At 41.7% G+C, this 21506-nt stretch overlaps 1 non-coding gene across 1 annotated transcript; it reads right to left on the bottom strand.

Moving 5' to 3' along the window:
• Positions 1-1581: 1581 nt before the first annotated feature.
• On the bottom strand, positions 1582-1688 carry LOC120259640. The gene has a single exon (XR_005536197.1). It is a non-coding gene; the product is annotated as a small nucleolar RNA R71 (small nucleolar RNA).
• Between the last annotated feature and the right edge of the window lie 19818 nt (positions 1689-21506).

Genomic DNA, 21506 nt, shown 5'->3' with positions numbered 1-21506 from the left:
AACACCTATTGGGTACTTGGATTTGTGAACCCTAGGATGTATTTGTTTAATTAATCTTCTATTATGTTTTCCTTAATTGATGTCTTTAATTGAGTTTCAAACTTGAATGCTTGTTGCATGATTTCTCCCTTAGAGTGACACTAGGGTTCAGAATCTACATTGGTAACATTTGTGACTGAGTGACAGACCATGAGGGTTAGACATTAGAAGATTAGAGAGGGTCGAGAGGGTGAGTCGAGAGGTAGCGGAGCGTCCTTTTTCCCCACAGATGTGATTTATCCTACCTCCACATTACATGAGTTCTTTGAGGTCATAGTAGAGTGAATGGGCTAACGGATGACCTCCACTGGGCTTAGTTGCACAGGCAATGGAGTGAAGCATTGAAGTGACTTTAGCACCTAGGGCTTAATTACAACTAGGGGTCTTTCGCCTGGACCAAAGGATTAGATCTATACATTGGAATAGAGTTTTTTACTTGAAATCCCTAGAGTGCCTTGTGACTCTAGACAGTGTGAGGTGTTGAGATTGATTGATTTCTCCACCAGGACATGGTGAGTTAGTCATGGTTGACCTTAGGTTTCGGACCGTGTGTTTAAGGATTTCTATGACTCATTAAGTGTCAATTAGGAGATATAATAGTTTATTTTTCACTTGAAGCAATTGTCCAAGGTGGAACAATATCAAAGCACCCCACTTCTATCGATTATCTTACCTCTCATCTATTTGTGCTTCTCTCTTTCTTGTTTCTTTTTTTCTTGATTTAATTACGTTTTATCAACAAAATCATTATTCTGTCTTTGCTTGGTTAAGTAGTAACTTAAGTATTTTTATTCCCTACTTCCTGTGGATACGATACCCCGAAATTTATTACTTCGACAAACCCGTGCACTTGTGGGTCACACAGAAGGGGTGTTGTCAATTTTTGGCACCGTTACTGGGGAATAGGTGTTTAGAGATACTTTGCACTTTGCTATCTTAGCTATTCATTCATTTATTTTTCTATTTCACATCTTCTTATTCTTCCATCGTTCTGATTTGTATTTCTTTCTTTTGTGCAGCTCCAGGTTATAACCCGAGGGAACCCTTCGACATTGCTTGAAGGTGATCCTGAACATGAACGTACACTCAGAAGAAAGGGTAAAGAACCTGTGCAAGAACCGTTGAATCAAGCTGAAATAGACATTGAAGGTTCATAAAACATGGCGGAACAGAATTAACAATAGAGAACATTTTCTGATTACGCCAGACCATCGGTATTGGGGACACAATCTACCATTGTACGACCCCTGATTATAGCCCCAAACTTTGAGATAAAGCAAGCATTCATCAAGATGATATAGCAGTCAGCGCAGTTTAATGGTTTGGCCAATAAAGATCCAAACAATCACATTAAAAACTTCTTGGAAGTTTGTGACATGCTGAAGATTAAGGGTGTTACGGATGATGCTATTATATTGAGGGCTTTCCCATTTTCTATAAAATGAAGAGTAAAGCAGTGGTTACATTCTTTACCGCAAGCATCGATCACGACTATAAAATGAAGCTTTCTTGGCTAGGTACTTCCCTCTAGGAAAGTCAGCAATACTTCGTAATGAGATTTCACCGTTTGTTCAGATGGAGCTTGAGTCCTTGTCTGAGACATAGGAGCGTTTTGAAGACCTTTTGCGAAAGTGCCCACAACACGGATTCCCTGAGTGGATGATCATTCAAACCTTTTACAACGGGTTGAATCCAAGTACAAGACAGCTTTTAGATGCCATCTCAGGAGGTACAATGGGGAATAAGACCCCGGATGAAGCCCGACAATTAGTAGAAGAAATGGCCATGAATAGCTACTAATGAAATGTAAGGGAAAGGAAGAAAGTGGCCAGACTCCATGAAATTGATACGGTTACATCATTGGGGGCTCAGGTGGAGGCATTGAGTAAGATGTTAGACACTATAACTTCTTCGAGATTGGTGGCCATAACGAGTTCTGATGGATATAGAGGGGCACATGCCCCATCCAATTACCCGATAGCTGTTGGTGGTACTTCATCTGTTGAGCAAGTTAACTTTGTGGGTAATACAATGAGAAACCAAGGCAATCTGTATAGCAACACCTACAACCAAAGGTGGAGGAACCAACATAATTTCTCATGGAGAAAGGCCATAGTACCACCGGGTTTTCAACAACAACAAGCCTCGAAAATGGAGAATAGAGAGTCAGGTTTGGAGACCACAATGATCGATTTGGAGAAAGCCTTGAGTAGATTTGTACAATCATCGAATACACGGTTCCAATCGGTCGAGGCTACACTTCGCAACCACACCGTTTCATTGCACAACGTAGAGAATCAAGTGGGGCAAATCGTGAAGTCTCTATTTGAGAGACCATAAGGAAGCATGCCAAGTAATACCAAGACTAATCCAAGAGAAAATGTGAAGTCGATCACATCGAGAGGTGGTTGTGAGGTTTAGGGTAGGCTTCCAAGTGAGAAGACCAATGTTGAAGCACCCAAGGTCGTGGAGGTTGAGGAAAGAGTTAACAAAGAAAAGGAGGTGGTACCCCCACCTTACTAGCCAAGAATTCCTTATCCTTTAAGATTGAAGAATGACAAAAATGATGAGTAATATGAGAAGTTCCTAGGTCTATTCAAGCAATTGCACATCAACATTCCTTTTGCGGAGACATTATCCCAAATGCCTAGGTATGCGAAGTTCTTGAAAGATTTGTTGACCAACAAAAGGAAATTGGAGGAGAGTGTCTCCATGATTCTAGATGCATCTAGCTCGGTGGTCTTGCAAAAGAATATGCCGAACAAGAAGAAAGACCCAGGAAGCTTCATTATCCGGTGCAACATTGGCAACTGGGGTGAAAAGATGGCATTGGCAGACTCAGGGGCCAGTATCAATGTCATGTCATACTCGTTCTTTCAGAAATTAGGCTTGGGAGATCCTAGGCCCACTCGGATGACTTTGCAATTGGCGGACCAAATGGTGAGACATCCGAGGGGTATCATCAAAGACGTGCTTGTCAAGATGGATAAGTACATATTTCCTGTTGACTTTGTAGTGTTGGATGTCGATGAGGATGCAGATGTTCCCTTGATAATTGGGAGGCCATTCTTGCGCACTTCCAAGGTATTGATCGACATGGACAGCGGGAAGTTGTTACTGAGGGTTGGAGATGATAAGCTCACATACCACCACGCCGAAGCCATGCGACATTCTCTTGACTTTGATGATACTTTATATTTTCTTGACACTACTGATGAACTAATCGATGAATATGTGTAGGAAATGTTGAATCCGGACCAATGCAAGCGGTTGCAAGACCAAGACGAGGAGAATGAGGAGTTGATGATGCTTGGTCTAAAGGAGAAAGTACTACCTACTCCTAGGATAGTGAAAAATATACTCCGGAAGATGAAGCGAGCGAGAAGACGCCGCAAGAAACACCCCAAGGTTGTTTGGGAATGTGCATGAAAGGAACAAGGGTGACAAGCCCTAAAGTGGTAACAAGCTCGGCAACTCCCCCTCTACCTTCAAGAGGTTATGTTCATCATTCTTCCAAGTCATGGGTAAGAGGGAAACCTTCATCTATGAGCCCCCGTAAGGTAAGACAAGGTAAGTCAAGCTTAGTGACACTAACAAGCGCTTCTAGGGAGGCAACCCAAGTCTTTACTGTTTTTCTAGATTTTAGTTTAGTGTTTGCATGAATAACGGTTTGAGTGTTGGTGCCCTAATTTGAGATGCTATTGCAATGATTTTCTCGTGGATCTTTGGTACACACACGTGTTTAAATGAATATGGCGAAGTTTTTGGTCGTTTGAACATGTCGTGCATTTTTCTCTTATGTATTTGCATGATGAAAGTAGGCTCTGAGTGTTTTTATATGTTCATAAATTTTCTGCAGAGGTTGCAGAGTTTTCTAAGGCATCTAAAGAAAATGCACAGACGTGTGGAATTCCACACGCCTGTGGGTCTTTACTGAGAGCTCATTCAGGGAAGGCAAAGGGGCGTGGAATGCTCCCTGTGAACAATCTTGTGAGATTCACACGCTCGTGGGTAATTTCTGCACGTGTGTGTATCTTCCTACAGAGACTTAGAGATTTTTCCCAAGAAGTTACAGGGGCATGTGAGTGCCCCTGGGAGCTTGCCCTGTACAAGTCCACGCCCGTGGGAAATGTTTGCACGGGTGTGTGAAACACCTAGAGTTTTCTTGGGTTGGATAGTGAAGCAACAGGGGCGTGTGTCTGCCCCTGTTGGTCGGGCACACGGGCATGGGTAATTTCCATATGCCCGTGTGGATATACAAAAACTCTAGAGTCGTGGGTTTTCTTTAAAATCTATTTGAGTTTCTTTACCTTCACACTCTCAACTGCTCAGAAAACACACATACTCAATCGTCCAACCTTGCATCAACATTTTAGAAGGATTTTACTTGATTTTTCTGGCTGATTTTAAGTTCTACATCTTCAACTCGTCGGTAAACCCTCTTCCCTCTCTTCTTCGTCAATTCTTGATTTTAATTGTTAAAACTGGTAAATATTGTGGCGTCTCTCCAATTAGAAAAGGTATGCATGCTTAGAACTAATGTAGAAGCGATTTAATGATGTATTTCTGAATTCTTAACATACAGCCATGGGGTTTTCACGCCACGTGGATCCACATGGGGGTGTGGAAATTCCACATGGCCGTGTGGATTCCTGTAGTATTAACCTGTGAGTATTCTTGATCAAATTTCTTTTCAAATCTTGCAGGAATGGCCCCCTAGTCAAAGAAGCAAGCTGACAAGTGTACACGTGAGCACTCCCTTGAGTTGGATCACATGGAGTTTGGTATTAATGAGCATCAGGCTAGGTTTGAGCGGCTGTCTAAGTACAGGTTTGGTTAAACCTGATTTTCGGACATGAGCATTCTCAGGGAAGTTCAATCAGTAGAAGATATGGCAGGTGAGATCGAAGAGATGCTGTCTGTGGGTAGCTAGAGGGGCCTATTGTTTATCCGCGAACAAGTTATTCGTCAGCTCACTTTGGAGGTACTTTCATCCTTTCAGTTTGACCGATCTTACTCGAGATTTGACAGTGTCGATACTATACAGTTCAGAGCACTCGGTCATCATCACAGTATGAGTGTTATGCAGTTCTCCATCTATATGGGCTTGTATGATGAGGTTCACAAAGATATAGAGGAGTATGCTCAATTACCCACAAATTATCCTAGCAGTTTGACACGCCATAGAGCATATAGGACACTTTGTGGGGATGGGCAGTATGAGCTAGGAGTGTCAAAGGCTACTTGCCTTTCTCGGCCAGCATACAGATACATCCAGACCATTCTTAGTCAATCAGTGAACGGGCGTGCAGATAGCACAGGAGTACTGAGTAGACAGGAGCTACTATACTTGTATTCCATGGTGCAGAGAGGGCCAATTCATCTAGGGCACATTCGGGCTGAGTACATGCACCACCAGAGCTAGTATGTCAGAGCAGGAGTCATTTTATTAGGCCCATATATCACGATACTAGTCATAGGCAGGGGTATCCTGGATGCGATTCGAGGGGCCTAGAAGGCGAGTATGCCTGCTCTGCTGAGCATAGAGATGATGAGGTTGATGGGGATGATTCACAGGGTCAAGTCTGGAGTATATGCTTTGATTACGCTCGCTCCAGAGATAGCCGAGGGTGAGGGTGATGATGCCGAGGCTTCTCAGCCTGTCCCCAAGCCTCAGCCGACTCCGATGGAGACCGAGGCACCTCCTGTGGCAGAAGAGCCATCCCCAGTACACATGTTTTCACCGTCTCGAGCCGATGATGATTTTGTGAGGATCAAGAATGTTGTGGGGGTGCTACGTACTGAGATCGCTGAGGTTTGGGTGACACATGCTATGTAGTACACCAAGTTCATGACACATTTTGACAATTTACAGCAGATTTTAGAGCGAGACATCGCCTCATCATTTGTCCTGTGACAAAGGACCCCTCAGGCATCTCTAACACCACCATCACCTATTCCAGCACCAGTTGATCCATCTTCTGCATCATCACCACCACTAGTAGTAGTAGAGGAGCCGACAACAGATGATATTGACACTTGATGCATATCCTATTTCTTTCTTGTTATTTTTGCTTCATTCTGTATTGTTGTTAGACCTGCACTACTTAGAAAGGATTTTCCTACTGAGTTTATCTTTTATTTTCATTTTGTTGTCTCTAGTTGTATTCATTGCCTTATCTTTTACATACTCGAGTTGTTTTTGTTTTTATTGAGCTTCACTGAACCCCCTTGTGTATGCGTGTAGATAGTCTTGTCAGTATTAGAAATGAGGACTAGTCATGGACATGGCCAATGTGTGCCATCTGTGCTTCACAACTCGTTGGAACTTAACTCCCAAGGATTAAGCTCCATCAAATGCAATACTAGGAGTTAGGGGAGTATTGTTTCAATTTCCACTCCCACATATATACTTGATTGATTTACTCTCTATTGTTCTTGCATGTGTACATTGAGGGCAATGTATATCTCAAGTGTGGGGCGGGAAGGGGAGTTCACATTGCACATGTCCTTTATTTAAATTTTGATTAACATACATGTTCACATAGCCAATGCCAGTTCACCTTAGTTGTAATGATTGTATTCTCGAGTTTAGGAGAATTCTAACATTGAATGTTTTCATGCTCTAGTTTGTTCTTCAATTTCTAGGAATTTTTGCCCGATTGATACTTTTTCCACTACTCACTCTTGAAACTCTTTTTGGAAACTCAAGTTCGTTTTTTAAGGGACTAATTAGTTTTTTTCTTGTGTTATTTCTCTAAAAAAAATTTGAAAAAGAAAAGAAAAAAATAGATATATTTTTTAGTTGTGCATTTTGGGTCGAAAGAGCTACCACCTATGAAGTATGAAGCTACTCTCATAAGTCAGATACTAGTTATCCCCTAATGAGAGAAAGAACTATCTCATGGGATGAGTGAAAAGCTACCACCCCGGTAGAAAGAGCTACCACCTCTAAGGTAGTAGCTAAGGTAGTAGCTTCACACATCCTCTAAGGTAGCCCTTTCCGAAGCGGCCGCTAAAGTGGCTTTCACACTTTCGAGGTGGTAGCTCTTTCTACTGGGGTGGTAGCTTTCACTCATCCAATGAGATAGCTCTTTCTCTCATTAGGGCATAACTATTATCTGACTTATGAGAGCAGCTTCATACTCCATAGTTGGTAGCTCTTTCCACCCAACAAGCACAACTAAACAATGAAACTATTTTGTTTTTCAAAATTAACAAAAGACACAACCAAGTCCTTTTAACATTAAACTTGAGTTTCTAAAAGAGTTTAAAGAGTGAGTAGTGCAATAAGTGTGAATCGGGCAAAAATTCCTAGAAATTCAAGTAAAAACTAGAGCATGAGAACATTCAATGTTAAAAATTCTCGTAAACTCAAGAATACAATCATTACAACTAAGGTGAACCGCTATTGGCTATGTGAGCATGTATAACAATCAAACTAATATAAAAGATATGTGCACTATGAAAGTCCCCCCCCCCACACACACACACACAGACTTAAGTTGTATATTGTCCCCAATGTACACATGCAAGCTCACTCATAATATATATCAATCAAGAACATATATGTGAGAGAAGCAATCAAAACAATACTCCCCTGACTCTTAGTGTTGCATTTGATGGATCTAAATTCTTGGGAGTGATGTTCTAATGGCTTGTGAAACACATACGGCCATGTGCCTAAGGCCCTTAGTCGTGCCCATAACAAGCTTTAAATTCCCATACACAAAACCATCTGCACGCATACTCGAGGGGGTTCAGTGAAGCTCAATAAAACAAAAACAACTCGAGTATATAAAAGATAAGGCAATGAGTATAACTTGAGACAACAAAATAAAAATAAACTCAGAAGGAAAGTCCTTTCTGAGTATACAAGTTCAAAATAAAATGCAGAAATAAAATACTAAAAATAAGAACAAACAAGGTAAAGACGCCTCAAGTGTCGGTGTCAATTGCTGGTGCATTTGTTGACACTGCTGGTGAAGATGATGCTGGTGCTACAAAATAAATTAGGATTGGGCGAAGAAAGAGAAACAGAAGCTTACCGATGAAATGTGAATGAAAGAATAGAAAACGGCCAGAAAACTCAAGTAACAGCCCTCTAAAATGACGGTGAGAGGTCAGGAGAGTGCAAGGATGCGTTCTCAGAATGTTTGGGAGTAAAAAGATGAAAAGCCAAAATAAATTTATAAAGAGAAAACGCAGCCTTTTTAGTTCTGTACATCCACACGGGCGTGTGGAAATTACCCACGCCCGTGTGACTTCCCAGGAGAGACCCACAGGGGCAGACGCGCGCCCCTATGATTTCTTGGGATGACACCCTATGCGTCTGAACGCATCCACACGGGCGTGCGAAAAATTCCCACTCCCGTGCGCTAAGACCACAAGAGCAAACACACGCCCTTGTGGCTTCTCTGTCCAACAGAGAAAATTGCTAAGTGTTTCGCAAGCCCGTGAGGAAATTCCGCACAGGCGTGGATAATCATAGGTGACACATTTTCCTGGATGCCTTAGAAAACTCTGCAGGCTCTGCAGAGAATTTCTCAACATGTATGCACACTCAGAGCCTGCCTTATTATGCAAAATACACTAGTGAAAAACATGAGAAACTAGCTCGAGCGACCAAAACTTCGCCAAATCCACATAAAAACACACGATGACATTAAGATTCCACAATAAAATCACAGCAAAAGCATCTAAGAATCAAGACACTAACACTTAAAGCCTTATTCATGCAAATACTAACTAAAAACTAGAAAAACATTAAAAACTTGGGTTGCCTGCGAAGAAGCGCTTGTTTTACATCAGTTAGCTTGATGTACATCTTCCTTACCTTATGGAGGCTTGAAAAGAGTATGTTCCTCCTGACTGGACATTGCAAAGCAACTTCCTTTAAACCAAAATTCTACTTGTCGGGGTTGAATATTTGTTGGAGAGTCCAACCATCTTACCTTTGGCCTCCAAGTAAACAATTTGGGTTGGGAATTATCCAAGCTTAGCACAGGTGGGTCATTGGATGCCTTCAATCTCTTACCCACATCTTCTTCCAAACGCAAAATCTCTTTCTTGCAATTTATGAGTTGATCAATCCCAAAAAGAGATGCTTGTTCCATTACCTTAGGATTCACTTCGTCTTGTGTATTTTTGGCTTGAAAAGAACATGACACTAGTAAATCCCCTTGAAAATTTTCTCGCTCACAAGTACAATCTTCATTCACACAATCAAAAATTTCAAAATGGTATTCAACTTCTTTCTTTTCATTATATGCATCAATGTACTCAATTTGCCCAACTTCTTCATTGTCGTTCACTACCACATCATTTCTATAAGGAACTTGAATTTCTTGCTCAAATACTTGTTACTCATTGGAGAGTGTGTCAAGTATCCCTCCTAATTGATGGTCAAAGTTTTCCAAGGAGGCTTCATGACACCTTAGTGTGGTCTCAATATTTTGGGTATGAACATCGGTTGCTTCAATAAAATTAGGTAGTACTTTTTGCAACTGAAGTGCATCCTCTCCAAATATCTCACCCTTTTTTTGACATTCTTCCTGAGGTGCTTCCCAAAGTTGTCAATCATTTTTCCATAATAAGTTTGGGTAGCCCACTACAATTAGATGATATGTGCTACAACATGGATTGCTCTGCTATTGTGAAGTAACAATTCTATCAACTTTTTCACTGAGAGCTTCGACCTGAAAATATAGAGCAACGACTAGGACAATCATCATTTAAACTCCTTGAAAGGAAAAGTAGGACATAACAAAAGAAAACAAATGAGAATGATGGAAGAATAAGAAAGCGTGAAATAGAATGAATGATATATAGCTAAAATAGCAAAATGCAAAGTGCTTCTAAAACACCTATTTCCCAGCAACGGCGCCAAAAACTTGACATGACCGAATATGTGTGTAAACCGCAAGTGCACAGGTGTCGAAGTAATAAATCCTAGTTGAGTGGGTATCGTATCCACAGGGAATAGTGAATAGAAACACAATGATTGCTATCTAACTATGATGAGAATAAATTGATATTATGTTGAATGAGATTGATATAAAAAGAGATAAAGGACTAAGAACGAGAGGCACAATAAAATTGAGAGGAGAGGTAATTGATATAAATGGGGTAGTCGGATATTGTTCCGCCTAGGACAATCATTTTAAGTGTAGAAACACCTATTATGCTTCCTAATTAATGCATTAATTAGTATTGGAAATCCTTCAATACACGGTCCGAAATCTAAGATTAACCATGCCTAACTCTATACATGACCCGGAGAAAAAATTGAACAATCTCTCAACCTCGCACTCATATAGAATCGCAATGAGTTATATGGATTCCAAGTGATAAATCCTTTTCCTAGATGTAGACCTAAACTTTTGGTCCAGGCGGAAGGTCCCTAGTCATAATTAAGCCCTAGGTACTAAAATCACTTCAACACTTCACTCCGTTGCCTCTATAACTAAGCCCCAGTGGAAGGTTATCCCTTAGTCCATTCACTCTACAATGACCTAAAACAACTCGAGGAAATGGAGGTATGATAAATCACACCGGAAGGGAAAGTGGATGCTTCGCTACATCTCGAATCGTCCAATCTAGCTTTGTCTAACTCCCGTGGTGTGTAACTCAATCACAAGGGTTACCAAGTTGAACACTCAACCCTAGTGTCAATCTAAGGGAGCATTCAATCAATCAAGCATTCAAGATTGGAACTCAAATAAAACATCAACTAATGAAAGCATAATAAAAGATTTAATAAAACAAATATATCCCAGGATTCACAAATCCAATTACCCACTATGGAGTTTAGCTTTCCATGGAGCAAGTCATAATAAACAATGAAATCGAACGTAAAAACAAGTAATCCATAGAAAAACCCCTAGGTAGTCTTGTCAATGGTCTTGTGGAGAGGCCTCGTCTCCTCCAAAGGTCCCCTTGTCTGGCATAGGGCACACCTCGCCGGATCGGTGCCGACGAAAGCTCCCCCAATAACCTTCTTCCAAGTGGAGCGCGATGTCGAAGCCATAGAACCTCTCCAAAACCCTGTCCAATACCTCTCAAAACCCTAGCTGCCATCCTCCTGAAAGTTGGGGAAAAGATGGAGAAAAAAATGCTGAAATCAGGGGGCAGAAATCAGCCTTAAATAGGGCTGGAATCGGGAATCCACACACCCTTTGGATTCACCACACGGGCCTATGGAATTAACGCACGGGCATGTGGAGTTCCACACACCCATGTGGATTCTCTCGAAATCACTTTTCTTGGCCGGGTGTGAACAATACCTGCTACAATGAACTGCTACAGTATTTGCTACAATACTTTGCTACAGCGTCACCCCGAAATACTCCCGAATCTATGTTCTCATCGAGCTAACATAAACAGGCACACGTTTACGTCATAAATCGCTTTGCTTCTTCAATAAATGACTACATTGGTGGAGATCTTGCTATACATGCACAAGCCAGAATGCTTGAATGTGACTGCCCTTGTGCCCCTAAAAATCGTTGTACTAACTGGAATACAAAGAGGTCAGTACACATTTTCGTAATCTTGAACGTGACTTATGTCTTCGCGTTTGAACCTTCTCAAGATTTTCTCCAAATAGTGCATTCACGATCTACATTGGCTTCTTTCTCTAACATTCAGCTTCAAAACCCTATATGCATGAAAGTAACATAAATGTATACATATTAGATCTAAAACCTGATAAAAGTAATGCTCATTATAAGGAAAGAACACTTCGCATTCTTATCACACAAGCACTTCTCACACCCCTTGCGTGTGATCCGCAAGTGCACGGGATTGTTGAAGTAATAAATTCCCAGGTGAGTGAGGTATCGTATCCGCTGGAAGTAGGGAATAAAAATACTTAAGTTGGTACTTAACCAAGCGAAGACAAAATAATGATTTTGTTGATAAAATGTAATTAAAGCAAGAATAAAAGAAACAAGAAAGAGAGAAGCTCATAGATGAGAGGTAAGGCAATAGATAGAAGTGGGATACTCGGATATTGTTCCACCTAAGACAATTACTTCAAGTGCAAAATCAACTATTATATCTCGTAATTGATGCTTAATGAGTGGTGGAAATCCTTAAACACACTGTCCCAAACCTAATGTCAACCGTGACTAACTTTACATTATGTCTCGGCAGAGAAATCAATCAATCTCAACACCTCATATTGTGTAGAGCTGCAAGACAATCTAGGGATTCCAAGTGATAAACCCTATTCCAATGTATAGATCTAACCCTTTGGTCCAGGCGAAAGACCTGTAGTCACAATTAAGCCCTAGCTGCTAAAGTCACTTCAATGCTTCACTCTATTACCTGTGCAACTAAGCTCCAGCGGAGGTCATCCTTTAGCCCATTCACTCTACTATGACCGCAAAGAGCTCTTCGAATGTCGAGGTAGGATAAATCACATCGGAGGGGAAATGGGCCGCTCCACTACCTCTCGACTCACCCTCTCGACCCTCTCCAATCTTGCAATGTTTAATCCTCATGGTATGTCACTCACTTACAAAGGTTACCAATGTAGACTCTCAACCCTAGTGTCACTCTAACGGAGAAATCATGCAATAAGCATTCAAGATTGAAACCCAATTAAAAACATCAATTAAGGAAAATATAATAGGAGATTAATGAAACAAATATATCCTAGGGTTCACAAAGCCAAGTAGCCACAAGGGGTTTAGCTCTCCATGGAGCTAGTTACAATCAATAATAAAATTGAATGTAAAAACAAGTAATCTATAGAGAAACCGCCTCGGTATTCATGTCGATGGTCTTGTGAAGTAGCCTTGCCTTCTCCAAAGGTCCCGTTGTCAAGCCTAGGGCACACCTCACCGGATTGGTGCCGGTGAAAGCTCCCCCAATAGCTATCTTCCTAGTGGAGTGCGGTGTTGAAGCCGTAGAACCTCCCCAAATGCCTTGCCAATACCTCTCTAAACCCTAGCCGCAAGCCTCTCAAAAGTTGGAGAAAAAATGGAAAAGAAGATGCTGAAATCGGGTTAAATCACAGCTTTAAAAGGCTGGAATCGGGCATCCACACGCCCGTGTGGATTCTCTAGAAATCTCATTTTCAGTCGACCGTGAACAGTACTACTACAATACATTGCTAGGTTGTTTTTCTACATTAACTTGCTACAGCACCAGCTAGAAACACTCTCGAATCCATGTTTTTCATCGAGGTAACATAAACGTGCACACGTTTACGCCGTAGATCACGTCGCTTCTTCAATTAATGGCCTTATTGGTGAAGATCTTGCTATCAATGCAGAAATCAGGATACTCAAATGTGACTACCTTTGTGCCCCTTCACATCATTGTACTTGCTTGAATACCTGGAGGTTGGCACATATTCTCTTATCTTGAGCCCAACTTGTGTCTTTGCGTTTGTTCCTTCCCAAGATTCCATCAAATAGTGCATTCACGATCTACATTGGCTTCTTTTCTCAATATTTAGCTTCGCAACCCTACATGTGCAAAAGAACACAAATACACATGTATTAGTGCTTAAACCTAATAAAAGTAATGCCCATCATAAGAAAAGAACACTTCGCATTCTTATTGCACAATCATTTATCAGAGAAGTACAAATAGATGAGAGATAAGGACAATTGCTTCAAGTGAAAAATCAACTATTATATCTCCTAATTGACGCTTAATGAGTTGTGGAAATCCTTAAACACACGGTCCCAAACCTAAGGTCAACCATGACTAACTCTACATTATCTCCTAATTGACGCTTAATGAGTTGTGGAAATCGATCAATCTCAACACCTCACACTGTGTACAGTTGCAAGACACTCTAGGGATTCCAAGTGATAAACCCTATTCCAATGTATAGATCTAACCCGTTGGTCCAGGTGAAAGACCCGTAGTTGCAATTAAGCCCTAGGTGCTAAAGTCACTTTAACGCTTCACTCCGTTGCTTGTGTAACTAAGCCCTAGCGGAGGTCATCCCTTAGCCCATTCACTCTACTATGACAATAAAGAACTCTTGGAACATGGAGGTAGAATAGTTCACATCAGAGGGGAAAGGAGACGCTCCGCTACCTCTTGACTCACCTTCTTGACCCTCTCTAATTTTGCAATGTCTAACCCTCATGGTGTGTCACTCACTCACAAAGGTTACCAATGTAGACTCTCAACCCTAATGGCTGTCAAAGAGAGAAATTGTACAACAAGTATTGAAGATTGAAACTCAATTAAAGTACCCACTGGGGGTTTAGCTCTCCATGGAGCTAGCTACAATCAATAATGAAATTGAATATAAAAACAAGTAATCCATAGAAAACCTCCTCGGTATTCTTGTCGATGGTCTTGTGGAGTAGCCCCATCTTCGCCAAAGGTCGCCTTGTCCGGCCTAGGACACACCTCACCGGATCGACGCCAACGAAAGCTTCCCCAGTAACCTTCTTCCAAGTAGAGCGCGGTGTCGAATTTGTTAAACCACTCTAAAGACTTGCCAAAAGCCCTTTAAAACCCTAGCTGACGGCCTCTCAAAAGATGGAGAAAAGTTGGATAGAGGGGGGAAAGAAGATCCACAAAATTGTGCTGAACCAAGGCTTAAATAGGGCTGGAATTGGGCATCCACATTCCCCTATGGATTTTCCACACGGGCTTGTGGAATTTCCTTATGGGTATGGATAATTTCCACATGCCCGTGTGGATTTTCTTGAGATATGATTTTCGACCGGCTGTGAACAATAACTGCTACAATTATTGCTACATTAATTTTTAATAGTAACTTGCTACAATATTCTATGAAAACACTCCCAATTCCATACTTCTCATTGAGGAAACATAAACGGGAACACGTTTATGCCGTAGATTGCATCGCTTCTTCAATAAATGGGTTCATTTGTGAAGATCTTGCTATCATCGCAGAAGTTGGGATACACAAATGTGACTGCATTCGTGCCCCTCGAACTCATTGTAATGGCTTAAATACATGGAGGTTGGCACACATTCACGTATCTTAGAGCCCCACTTGTGTCTTCACGTTTGTTCCTTCCAAAATTCCACCAAATAGTGCGTTCACAATCTACTTTTGGCTTCTTTTCTTAATACTTAGCTTCACAACCCTACGTGCGCAAAAGAACACAAATACACATGTATTAGCGCTTAAACCTGACAAAAGTTCTTAGCCTTAGGTTCACCAAAGCATGCAAGGAAAGCATTCTATGAGCAAGGGCAATTTTAACACTAAATCAATGCTCTAGCTAAAATCTCAAATAAAAAAGGACAACAAACCCGAGATCGTGTAAGTGTATGTAAACTCACTCAAGTAAACCCAAAGTATACTCCTCAATGTTCCAAGTATAAGGGACTTATTTAACTACAAAACGTAACAAAACAAAAAGATGGTAGTAGCTTCACACATCCTCTAAGGTAGCCTTTTCTGAAGCGGCCGCTAAGGTGGCTTTCACACTTTCGGGGTGGTAGCTTTCACTCATCCCATGAGATAGCTCTTTCTCTCATAGGGCATAACTAGAATCTAACTTATGAGAGTAGCTTCATACTTCATAGGTGGTAGCTCTTTCCACCCAAAATGCACAATAAAACAATATATCTATTTTTTTCTTTCTTTTCTTTTTCCAATTTTTTTTAGGAAAATAACACAATAAACAAAAGTAATTAGTCCCTTAAACATCAAACTTGAGTTTCCAAAAGAGATTCATGAGCGAGTGCTGCAACAAGTGTCAATCGGCCAAAAATTCCTAGAAATTCAATAACAAACTAGATCATGAAAACATTCAATGGTTAAATTCTCCTAAACTCAAGAATACACTCATAACCACCATTGGCTACGTGAGCATGTATGTCAATCAAAATTTATGTAAAGGACATGTGCAATGGGAACTCCCCCCGAACTTAAGATGTACATTGCCCTCAATATACACATGCAAGCACAATAAAAGTAACACAATTTCAAACACATGTGGGAGTGGGCAATTGAAATAATACTCCCTGACTCCTAGCGTTACATTTGATGGAGCTAAATCCTCGGGAGTAAAGTTCCAATGGGTTGGGAAGCACACACGGCCGAACATTGGCCGTGTCCATGACTAGTTCTTAATTACCAAACTGACAAGACCATCTGCACACATACACAAGGTGGTTCAATGAAGCTCAATAAACAAAAACAACTCAAGTATATAAAAGATAAAGCAATGAATACAACTTGAGACAAAACAAAAGATAAACTCAGAAGGAAGATCCTTTCTGACTGTACAAGTCCAAAATATAAGCAAAAGTAAAGAAAAATAAAAGATGCATCAAGTGTCGGTGTTATCGATAGTCGGCTCTACTACTGCTGCTATCGGTGGTGGAATAGGTGGATCGATCAGTGCACAAGCTGGTGATGATGGTACTGGAGGAGCTGGAGGAGTCAGGGGTCTCATGATGAAGGGTGAAGGCGTGTCGTGGTCGAATAACTGCTGTAGCATATCAAAGCATGCCATCACCTCTGCGTGTTGTGTGACTTGTAGTGCATGAACCTCTGCCAAATCAATATGGAGTACTCCCATAGCACTCCCGAGCCTCTCAAATCAATCCTGGGCTTGAGGTGTGGGGAAAATGCGCACCAGAGACGGCTCCTGTATCAGGGGAGTTACATCTGTATCCATCTGCATAGGCTGAGGCTCAAGGACCGCCTGAGGATCCTCTATAGTCTCATCTCCTTCCCCTACTAACTCTGGAGTAGGTGTAACCAATATATACATCTCGGGACTATGTCTGAGCACCAATCCCATCAATCTCAGTATCTCAATACTCAGGGGAACATGTACACTCACTTTCTCGCCACCCCAAATCGTGTCCAGTAAACCCATCCTCATGATGAGTCTCGTGATGTATGAGCCTGTGAAAAGTGCTCCTGCCCTGGTGTACTACCCCTGATGCCTTATGTACTCAGCTACAATGTGTCCGAGATGGATTGGTGTGCTATGAACCATCGAATAAAGGTACAGGAGCTCATGTCAGCTCAGGACGCCGGTACTGTCACCATGGCCATGCAACGACCTGCACATAATGGTGTCCAAGTATCAATAAGCACGTCAAGAAAGGCATGTGGCCTTGGACACCCATGGCTCATATGGGCCCTGACCGCACAACGCTCCATACGCTCTCTGTGGGGTCAAGGTGCCAGGCTAATCTGTCGGAAATTGAGAATACTCCTCAGTACCTGTAAATGCCTCCTCATATATTCCCAACCGGATCGAAAAATGTGTCATGCTCATGCTGTAGTGATCGCCCATTGCTCTAACTGTATAGCATTGACACTGTCAAATCAATCATAAGAATGGTCAAACTTGAATGATAACAGTACCTCGAGTGTTAGTGCACGGATGGTAGGCTCTCCAATCATCAGTAACTGTCTCCAACCTCCTATCGATAGAAGATCATCTACCTCATCCAACAACTCATCTCCCTCCTGTATATCTCGTAATATACTCGTACCAAGGAAACGAGTCTGTCCGAACCTAAGTCTCGACAATCGCTAAAACCGAGCCTGGTGCTCGTGAATGGCGAACTCTATGTGCTTTGTCTCAGGGGGCTGCTCTCTGGGACATTTACCGGCCACGATCTTTATCCTAGGGGCCATATCTGCAAGAATTAAAAAGAAATTGATCAAATTCTACAAATACATCTTAGAATAATTTCTAAACACTTTCTAAGCATGGAATAATCATCTAATTGTAGAAACAAAGCAACATTCACCTATCTAATTGAATAAAATCAAATATGACGAAGAGAAGAGAAGATTAAGGGTTACCAATGAGATGAAGATAAAAACTTTCAATTCGGCTGGAAAATTCAATCAAAACCCTCTAAACCAACTGTGTAAGGTTGGGAGAGTGAGTACGAGTGTTCTCTGAGTGATTGGGAGTGTGAGAATGAAAGAACGAAAAGATTTTAAAGAAAACCTTGCGGCTCTTGCATTTCTACACAATCACACGGGCGTGTGGAAATTACCCACACCCGTGTGCCTCCACAGGAGAGATCAACAAGGGCAGGTACACGCCCATGTGCGCTCTCAGGAAAACACCCTATGCTTCTGTATGCCTTCACACGGGTGTGCAGAAATTACCTACACCAGTGCGCCAGACACACAGGGGCAGTCGCACGCCCCTGTGGCTCCTCTGTCCAACTGAAAAAACTCTATAAGTGTTTCGCACGCCCGTGCAGAATTTCCACACGAGCGTGAATCTTCACAGGACCAGCTCAAAGGGGCACTCACACGCCCCTGTGTATTCTCAAGATGGAAAGGAGCTCATTTGCAGAGATCCACATGGGTGTGTGGAAATTAGCCACGCCCGTGTGTTTATCACATGATTATCCACAGGGGCTAGGCCACGCCCCTTTGTCTTCTCGGGAAAAATTCTAAGTCTCAACAGGGCGACACACGTCCGTAAGGAAATTACCCATAGGCATGTAAAATTCACAAGGTTGTACACAGGGCGAGTCCACGCCCCTGTGTCCTCTCAGGATAAGCTACCAATTGAGACCCACGGGCGTGTGGAAATACTGCAGACTCTGTAGAAAATTCCTGAACATATAAATACACTCAGAGCCTGCCTTACCATGCAAAATATACCAGTAAAAAAAAAGCAAAAAACTCGCTCAGATGACCAACAACTACACCATAAACATTTAACCACACGGTAACACCAAAATATTCATAAGAAAAATCATAGCAATTAGCATATGAAAATCAAACACCAACACTTAAAGCCTTATTCATGGAAACACTAAACTAAAAACTAAAAAAAAAAACAGTAAAGAGAAGCGCTTGTTTAATGTCACTTAGCTTGATGTACCTTGTCTTATCTCACAGGGGTTCATAGATGAAAGTTTCCCTCTTACCCATGACTTGGAAGCATGATGAACATAGTCTTTTGAAGGTACAGGGAGGGTTTTTGAGCTTGTTACCACTCAAGGGTTTGCCACACTTATTCTGTTCATGCACATCCCAAACAGCCTTAGGGCATTTCTTGTGGCTTCTCCTTACTCGCTTCATCTTCCGAAGCATATTCATCACGATCCCCAAAGTAGATGGTACTTTCTCCTCTAGACCAAGAATCATCACCTCTTCATTCTTCACTTCTTGGTGTAGCAACTCCTCGTATGGGTCCGGATTCAACATTTCCTACACATATTCATCGATTAGTCCATCAGTAGTGTCAAGAAAATAAATAGTATCATCAAAATCAAGAGAATCTCGCATGGCTTCGACCAGATGGTATGTGAGCTTGTCATCTCCAACCCGCACTGTTTGGTCGGCCAATTGTAATGTTATCCGAGTGGGCCAAGGCTCTCCCAAGCCTAGCTTCTTGAAAAAGGTATATCACATGATGTTGATACTAACCCCAGAGTCCGCCAATGTCATATCTTCACCCATATTACCAATGTTGAATGGGATGATGAAGCTTCCGGGGTTTTTCTTCTTGTCTAGCATATTCTTTTATAACATTCCCGAACAAGAGGCATCTAAGATCACCGATGCACTCCTAAGAACACCCCTTGTGTGTGACCCGCATGTGCACGCGTTTGTCGAAGTAATAAATCCCAAGTGAGTGGGGTATCGTATCCACAGAGAGTAGGGAATAAAAATACCTAAATTACTACTTAACCAAGTGAAGCTGAATAATGATTGTGTTGATAAGATGTGATATAAATAAAAATAAAAGGAACAAGAATGAGATGCACAAGTAAGTGAGAGGTAAGGCAATCGATAGAAATAGTTACTCGGACAATGCTCCTCCTAAGACTTATGCTTCATGTGCAAGACCTACCATTATACTTCCTAATTAATGCTTAATGAGTCATGGAAATCCTAAATCACACGGTCCCAAACCTAAGGTTAACCCTGACTAACCCTATACTGTTTCCCAGTGGAGAACTCGCTTAGTCTCAACACCTCACACTGCACAAAGTTGCATAGAGTTCTTGGGATTCCAAGAGGTAAACCCTATTTCTATGTGTAGATCTAACCCTTTTGGTCCAGGCGAAAGACCCATAATGATAATTAAGCCCCAGATACTAAGGTCACTTCAAAGCTTCACTCTACTGTTCACGCAACTAAGCCCCAGTGGAGTTCATCCTTTAGCACTTCACTCTATTATAACCGCAAAGAACTCTAGGAAATAGAGGTAGGATAAATCACACCAGAGGGGAAAGGGGACGCTCTGCTACCTCTCACTCACCCTCTAAACCCTCTCTAATCTAGCTTTATCTAACCAATATTGAATCTCAACCCTAGTGTCACTCTAAGGGAGAAATCATTCAACAAGTATTCAAGATTGGAACTCAAATAAAGGCATCAATTAAGGAATGCATAATGGAAAGTCAATGAATCAATAATATCGTAGGGTTTACAAAATCCAAGTACCCACTAGGGGGTTTAACTTTCCATGGAGCACAATGCAATCAACAATAAAATTGAAAGTAAAGATAACCAATCCATAGGAAAACCCCCTCGTTATTCGTGTCGATGGTCTTGTGGAGTAGCCTCATCTTCTCCAAAGGTCCCCTTGTTCGGCCTAGGGCACACCTCGCTGGATCGGTGCCGACGAAAGCTCTCCCAATAACCTTCTTCCAAGTAAAGCACGATGTCGAATTCGGAGAACCACTCCAAAGACATGCCAAAAGCCTCGCAAAACCCTAGCTGACGGCCTCTTAATAGATGGAGAAAAGTTGGATAGAAGGGGAAAGAAGATCCCCAAAATCGGGCTGAATCACGGTTTAAATAGGGCTAGAATCAGCCATCCACACACCCCTGTGGATTTTCGACATGGGCCTGTGGAATTTCTACACGGGCTGAATCACGGTTTAAATTGGAGATATGATTTTTGGGCGGTTGTAAATAGTAACTGCTATAGTGTCTTGCTACAATGATTTACTACAGTAGCCTCCTACAGTACTCCACTGAAACACTCCCAATTCCACACTTTTGATCAAGGTAACAAAAATGGGCACACGTTTATGCCATAGACCATAACTCTTCTTCAATCAAAAGCCACGTTGGTGAAGATCTTGCTATCAATGCACAAGTCGGGATACGTAAATGTGACTGCGTTCGTGCCCCTCCAACTCATTGTAATGGCTTGAATACATGGAGGTTAGCGCACATTCTCGTATCTTAGAGCCCCACCTGTGTCTTCAAGTTTGTTCCTTCCAAGATTACACCAAATAGTGCGTTCACGATCTACTTTTGCCTTCTTTTTTAAAAACTTAGCTTCACAACCCTACATGGAAGTTAGCACACATGCTCGGCCTTAGGTTCACAAAAGCATGCAACGGAAGCATTCTACAAGTAAGGGAAATGACAAGATCCCCTTGCGTATATCCCGCAAGTGCACGGGTTTGTCGAAGTAATAATCCCGGGTGAGCGGGTATCGAATCCAAAGGAAGTAGGGATTAAAAATACTTAATTTAATTCTTAGCTAGGTGAAAGA

This window comes from Dioscorea cayenensis, chromosome 4 (assembly GCF_009730915.1).
Source record: "Dioscorea cayenensis subsp. rotundata cultivar TDr96_F1 chromosome 4, TDr96_F1_v2_PseudoChromosome.rev07_lg8_w22 25.fasta, whole genome shotgun sequence".
In the NCBI taxonomy this organism is placed as follows: Eukaryota; Viridiplantae; Streptophyta; class Magnoliopsida; order Dioscoreales; family Dioscoreaceae; genus Dioscorea; species Dioscorea cayenensis.
Note: the sequence above shows the minus strand (reverse complement) of the source record. Positions and strands in the feature narration are given on the sequence as shown.